Here is a 6,840-nt window from a genome sequence, read left to right as displayed (position 1 = left end):
CCTAGATGCTTCTCTGAAGAGTGAAAATATTTGTCCCTACTCAGTGGGCCTTCTAAACAGTCCTCGTGTACTCTATTCTACCATTTCATAGGCCTGGTTCTGTACATGGAAAATAAGTTGGTCTCCCAAATGTTCTTGCTTAAGGTAATGCAACTGAGCAGACTTCCCTGGCTCCGTGCCACTGCTTGCCTGAAAATGTCAAGACCTCAGCATCCTATTTGTCTCTCCTGAAACCAGACCATAATTGAGGCTGGTTGTACTGGGTTTGCAGTTGTGAAACAGCACCTGCCTTTGACTCAGCAGTGGGCACACCACTGTGGAAAGTGAGGGGATTATAGAACACGTGGGATGGTAGAAAGGCAATGTGAAGGTTACAGAAAGAAACTGACAATGGGCAGGAAAAAGAAGTCAGAGTTCTCAAAGCCACGCTGTCTCGGTGTTGGAAGATGATGTTGCTGACCGTGCAGGAGAGGGTGACAGCAAAAGCTGGTATGCGTGACCTGCTAAGGTTTGTTCTCTGATTAGCAGCTCGGGTGACTCTTTGCAAGTGCCTGTCATTGATTAGGATCTGTCGCTTTGGGCCATATGCTGCATAACTTTCACAAAAATGAATTAACCCACTCCGTAAACAGAGAATTGGTTCAATTTAGCACCTTACCAAGGGATTCCAATTTTTCTGTGTAAGTGACTGTGGTGAAAAGGGCTTCATTAGTGCAGTGTATGAAGAAACCACAGTCACAAATCAAAGAACAAGATCCACTTGCACTCAGGAAGGAAAGGACTACTCACCACACCCCAACTTCATCATACTCCACGGTCACACTTTTGGATGATAATTGCTGGCAGCAAGGCATCATCTTCAGACTATCAAGAAGTGCTGTGTGTGCATACATAGACGTGTGTATATTCAGATGATGAAGACTACAAGAGTGTACAATTAAACTAGTGTATCTTTTCTAATGTAAAATTCTAGTCTTTGTCGTATAAAATTGGCTAATCTAACTATAACTATGTGCTTAGTTTCATTAATGCAAATTCTGCATATTTCTATGTACAGTCAGCAGTTAAATTCTTCCTCACTCCAGTGTCGAGTATCCTATTGCAGCAGACATTGAATTTATTCATCAGTTCAGTTCAGTTCAGTTCAGTCGTTTAGTCGTGTCCGACTCTTTGCGACCCCATGAATTGCAGCATGCCAGGCCACCCTGTCCATCAACAGCTTCCGGAGTTCACTCAAACTCATGTTCATTGAGTTGGTGATACCATCCAGCCATCTCATCCTCTGTTGTCCCCTTCTCCTCCTGCCCCCAATCCCTCCCAGCATCAGAGTCTTTTCCAATGAGTCAACTCTTCGCATGAGGTGGCCAAAGTATTGGAGTTTCAGCTTGAGCATCATTCCTTCCAAAGAACACCCAGGACCGATCTCCTTTAGGATGGACTGGTTGGATCTCCTTGCAGTCCAAGGGACTCTCAAGAGTCTTCTCCAACACCACAATTCAAAAGCATCAATTCTTCGGTGGTCAGCTTTCTTCACAGTCCAACTCTCACATCCATACATGACCACTGGAAAAACCATAGCCTTGACTAGATGGACCTTTGTTGGCAAAGTAATGTCTCTGCTTTTGAATATGCTATCTAGGCATGGGAAAATCAAAAAAAAAAAAAAAAAAACAAAAAAGACTGGAGGACAGACAGAAAGACAAACTGAAAGAAAGACAGAAAGAAAAACCAAAGACAGAGGAGAGAGAGAGGGGAAGAGAGCAGAGAGAGAGAGACAGAGAATGAAGCCTGAGTAATTGAAGACAACTTAGAGAAGCATAACAGCAACAGTGCTAAGATTGCCCTTAATCCCCCTAAATATCCTAGTGAGGAAGGTGCTTATTAGCAGTCACAGACAAATATGTATGCACCACCAGAGTTACTCAAATTGACCCAGACATGTATATTCTGTTTAGGGTTGGATTATTGGAGGAAAAGCTTCTTGGGAGGGTGTCTAGCAGGTGATGATCAGTTGTGATGTGACTAGCAGACAGATTCTGGAATACATGGAAATGAAACTGATTCCTGTCTGCTGAAAAGTCATCTCTCTTTTTTTCATTTTAATTTATTTATTTTTAATTGAAGGATAATTGCTTTACAATATTGTGTTGGTTTCTGCCACACATCAACATGAGTCAGTCAGTCTCTCTTCTTTGTAAAATTGAAGTATAGTTGATTTATATCATGTTAGCTTCAGGTATACAGTACAGTGATTCATATGTATATATACATATGGAGGCTTCCCAGGTGACTCAGCAATAAAGAATCCACCTGCAATGCAGAAACCACAGGAGACACAGGTTTGATCCCTGGGTCAGGAAGATCCCCTGAAGGAGGGCATGGCAATCCACTCCAGTATTCTTACCTGGAGAATTCCATGGATAGAGAAGCCTGGCAGGCTACAGTCCATGGGATCACACAGAGTTGGACACGACTGAAGCGACTTGGCACACATGCACACACATGTATATGCAGATGTATAGATACATTCCTTCTTAGATTCTTTCCCCTTATAGATTACTACAAAATATTGCGTATAGTTCCTTATGCTATACAGTATGTCCTTGTTGGTTTTCTATTTTCTTTGATTATCTATTTTATACATAGTATTGTATATATGTTAATCCCAAACTCCTAATTTACCTAATTTACTCCTCCCTCTACCCCATTTCCCTTGTAGTAACCGTAAATTTGTTTTCTATGTCTGTTTTTGTTTTGTAAATAAGTAAATAGACATTTCTTTTTTTCTAGGTCATATAATAAATGCTCAGCTCAAATGCTTCAAGAGGTTCTCAAGCCCTAGGTAAGGCACTGCTAATGACCCATGCACAGAAGCTTCTTCGGGAGGCAATTACATCATTACCCTACTGGAACATAAGCTACACAGGAGCATGGACCTCGTCGGCTTTGTTCACTGTTGCATCTACAGCACCTAGTATCTGGCGTTTGATGCATGGTCAGTAAATATTGAAGTGCATGCATGATTTGTGGAAACACAATCCATACCACGCAGTAAATGTTTATTCATCTTTCCAAATTCTTTGGCTTTTATGTCATATAAGGTCTTCACCCTTTACACATCATAGATGATCACAATCCCCAAATGAGTGAAATAAGATTTTCATGAACACAGTCACCAGCAAATAACCAACTTACTTTTGAAAAGAGGTGTGACATGGTCATATTATCCTTGAAAAAGAACATTCAAGAGCCAAGAGACAAGGAGAGTCAATGCAAGCTCCGGGCAAACCTTAATGCAACACTCCTGCATGCCTAGTGAATTGTTCTCAAGTGGCCAGTGGGATGAGTAATGATGCTGAGAGCCCAGCAGGGGAAAATGGTGCCAATCAGGATGCTAGTCAATACACTGTCCCTGCCTGGAGCCCCATTTCTCTGTTGTTCCTTAGACACTGAACAGAGAGCTAGTGACAGAGGTAGGAACATTGCTCACTATGCTATCCTGGTGCTGATTCCTCTTGTCTCTGAGGACTGAGAGGAGCTCAGTCATTCCCTCCACAGGTTCCCCCAAATTCAGACACCCCAGGCTTTCTCTGCAAAGCCTGTACCAGAAATATAAAAGAAGGAAAGCTAATCTTGTAGATACTGGACTTAAACTGATCACTCTCCAAAGTCTTAGGAGAAGAGCACTGAACATGTCTAATACATCTGTTCTTTTGTTCTTTCTCCTTCCTTCCTCCAGCTGAATTGAGGCCTGTGAAACTCCCATCACCATTACTCACACACACTATGCCTATCTCCTGAGTCTGAAGGGTGTGAAGGTTTCCTGCCTCGGCTGGCAGCGCTCCCTCAGGACCGAAAGTTGAGCCCCCACTTTTGAGTAAAGGCCACTTTCTACTTCAGTAAGTGGGATAGGTGGTGGGATGGGCAAGTTGGATCCAGCAAGGGGTGTCAAATGACTCTCCAACTCTGTTACATCCTCTGATGTGGAAAATGACCCTGAAAAGAAAAACTCATACACAGCAATAAGATGCAACCTTGGTCCTTGGAGAACCAACCGAAATGCCCCAGTCCTTGTCAGAAGATTTTTAGAAAGACATCTGACTTTTATTTCACATATGCCCCCAATTTCTTATCCTAATACTTCTTAAAAGTAGCTAATGCTTTGAGAGTTTCCTCAGACTGGGGGCACAGTCTAACTTTTTAAGTACCCCACAGGCCACTTTCTACTTCAGAAAGTGGGATAGGTGGTGGTATAGGCAAGTTGGGTCCAGGAAGGGATCCCAAATGACTCTCCAACTCTGCCCCCAAAATTAAGCTCTAGAAGTCACTGAATTCATCAAATGATACCCATCCCCACACAGACATGCAGTTCCTCAGACTGAGATATCAGAAGCCTCCTTGTCAAGAGGGCACAATTGTAAATTTCCTTGCATCAGGCTGAAACATGACAGACTCTTTCCCAGGATGAAACATTTATTAAAAGCATGTGCTTAATTCATTTTTAGCAGCTCAGTAGTTTTCCTAGATGAAATAAGTATCTTTCATTCTGAAAAACATTTTGTTTATTGTAGCTTCTACCCCATCTCCAGGCTGCAATCCAGCCAGTTCTCATGGCCAATGGGGCTGCCAATTGCAAAACAGGAAAAGAGGGCAATACATTCTGGAACATGCAGACTCATGTACACCATAGTTCTATAATAACAAGAGAGGAAGTTTAGGGGGCAAGGCTGGACACAACTTTGTGCCCCTCCCACATTAGAAAATGCTGAGGCCATCTTCAGAAAGTGTGGCTTCCTATTAGTAGAGGGAACTCTTGGATGGGCGGGCTTTCCAGGTTGCACAGTGGTAAAGAATCCACCTGCCGAGTTGGGAAGATCCCCTAGATTCTTGCCTGGAGAATCCCATGGACAGAGGAGCCTGGTGGGCTATAGACCATGAGGTTGCAAAGAGTCGGACACAACTGAGCACACATACACACACTCTTGGATGGGCATCTCCCCTGCTTCTTATCACCTCCTAGGAGTAGCTTATCCAGTTCTTTGCCTCCCTGGCCTCCCTTCTTCTCCCAAAGAGTCAGTTTTCAGCACCTTTGGAAAGCTCTATCCCTTCAACATGCCAGCCAGACCCTTGGTCATGGCTGTAAGCTCTCATGAGAGTCTTTCCTCCCCAGAAGCTGACCTCGCTGTGTTCTCAGCACTCAGGGATCCCACGGGACACACAGGGGCTGAGACCCAAGACAATAGACCAGTGGACCAGTCCCCAGGGGCCTGTGCCTTCCATTAGCCAAGAATCCCAGATGACTGAGAGTGAGGCCACAGGCCTAAGGGGCAAGAGAAGGAAAATTGCTTTCTCATTTCCCTTTATTACTATTACCTCATGCCAGCCCTCTCTGTGCGTCAGGCTTATCATTCTCATTTGACAGAGAAAGAGACAGAGGCATCAGCTTGGGGAAGTGTCTCTGGGTGCCTGGGATGCCTCTTCACAAAGGTTCTCTAGTGGCCTGGGATGTGCCTTGCTCTGGACTAGGCCCTGGGGACTGGGTGGATCACGTGGCTCTGCCCTTAGGAAGTTCATGGGGTGTATAGTGGGGAAAGAGTCAAGTAAGCGGGTGGCTGTAACCAAGTGTGATGGATGCCGTGAATGGGAAGGCGAGGGTCCTGTGGGAACACATTGGAGGGTCTCCTAACCCAGAACCAGGGGGCGACAGGAGCAGTCCACAAAGTCTTCCTTGAGAGGGTGACAGCAAAACTTAGTCCAGAAGAATAAGAGTGGAGGGAAGAGGGCTCTGGCAGACGAACAATTTCTGAAACAACCTGAATGCTGGAGAGACAGGGGATTCTTGGTGCAGCACTGGCGGAGGAGCAGAGGGACCAGGTCATGCCACTCCCTGAACTTCAGCTTGAGAGCCATAGGGAACAGTTGAGGCAGGGGAAATGACATGATCAGGCTTGTCAGAGGGAGCGAATTAAACAAAGAATCAAGTGCCTCTGCTTCCCGTTCCCCCTTAGCATCCTAGCCTGGAGCTCAGCCCTGAGAGGTGCTGTAAGGCTTGGTTCCTGGCCAAGGACTGGGGGTTGTGATGCTTAGAGAAAACAAGGTGGGAGGGTAAGCAGATGATAGACCCACTAAAAATGTTTCTAGGTAAATTAATACTTTGTATTTTGTATTTACTGGCCATATAGGCATGATTGGAGGCTTATAATTTTTCCAGTCCCAATTCTAAAAGCCCAGCTCCCCCATCAACATTTCAGTGTGTAATCTTTAAAATCCTCTTCTTTCCTTTACACTGGTTGTTTAAAAATTCCTCTTTAATAATAACACAGCCACAAAGGAGATGCAGCACAAGTTCTACTCATTGTAGCCTTGTCTTTAATCCCTCTAAGTAGCTGATGGATCCTGTTAGAAGAGCACACAGTCTCCACACATCCCTCTCTGGTGGGGCTCAGGTATTGACCCTAAGAAAGTGGCACCCACCTCGCCCCCGGCCCAGCATACCCTCAAGAACTCAGAAGAGCTGTCATAAGAGTTTCCACTGAAGAAAACATGAAAACATTTGGCTTCTCATGACCACAGCTTAAAAGGAGAGAGTGAGAAAATGGGAGGTTGAGATAGAAAACAAATGGGAATGGAGAGAAAGTGAGGGTGAAAGAAGGGGGGAAACAGACCTAGAAGGTGAGACCAGAAAAGAAACAGGGAGGGAGATGCAGAGAGTATGGATGAAGGAAAGCTTCAGAAAGAGAGGGAGGAAGAAAGAAGAGAAAAGCGAGAGAGGAAGCGATAGTGGATGAGGCACTCAGAGATGTCCTAGACCAGAGCGGTTCAGGTGGTGCTGAGCAAGTT

This window comes from Bos indicus, chromosome X (assembly GCF_029378745.1).
Source record: "Bos indicus isolate NIAB-ARS_2022 breed Sahiwal x Tharparkar chromosome X, NIAB-ARS_B.indTharparkar_mat_pri_1.0, whole genome shotgun sequence".
Classification (NCBI taxonomy): Eukaryota; Metazoa; Chordata; class Mammalia; order Artiodactyla; family Bovidae; genus Bos; species Bos indicus.
The sequence above is the reverse complement of the archived record's forward strand: the minus strand, read 5'-3'. Positions refer to the sequence as shown.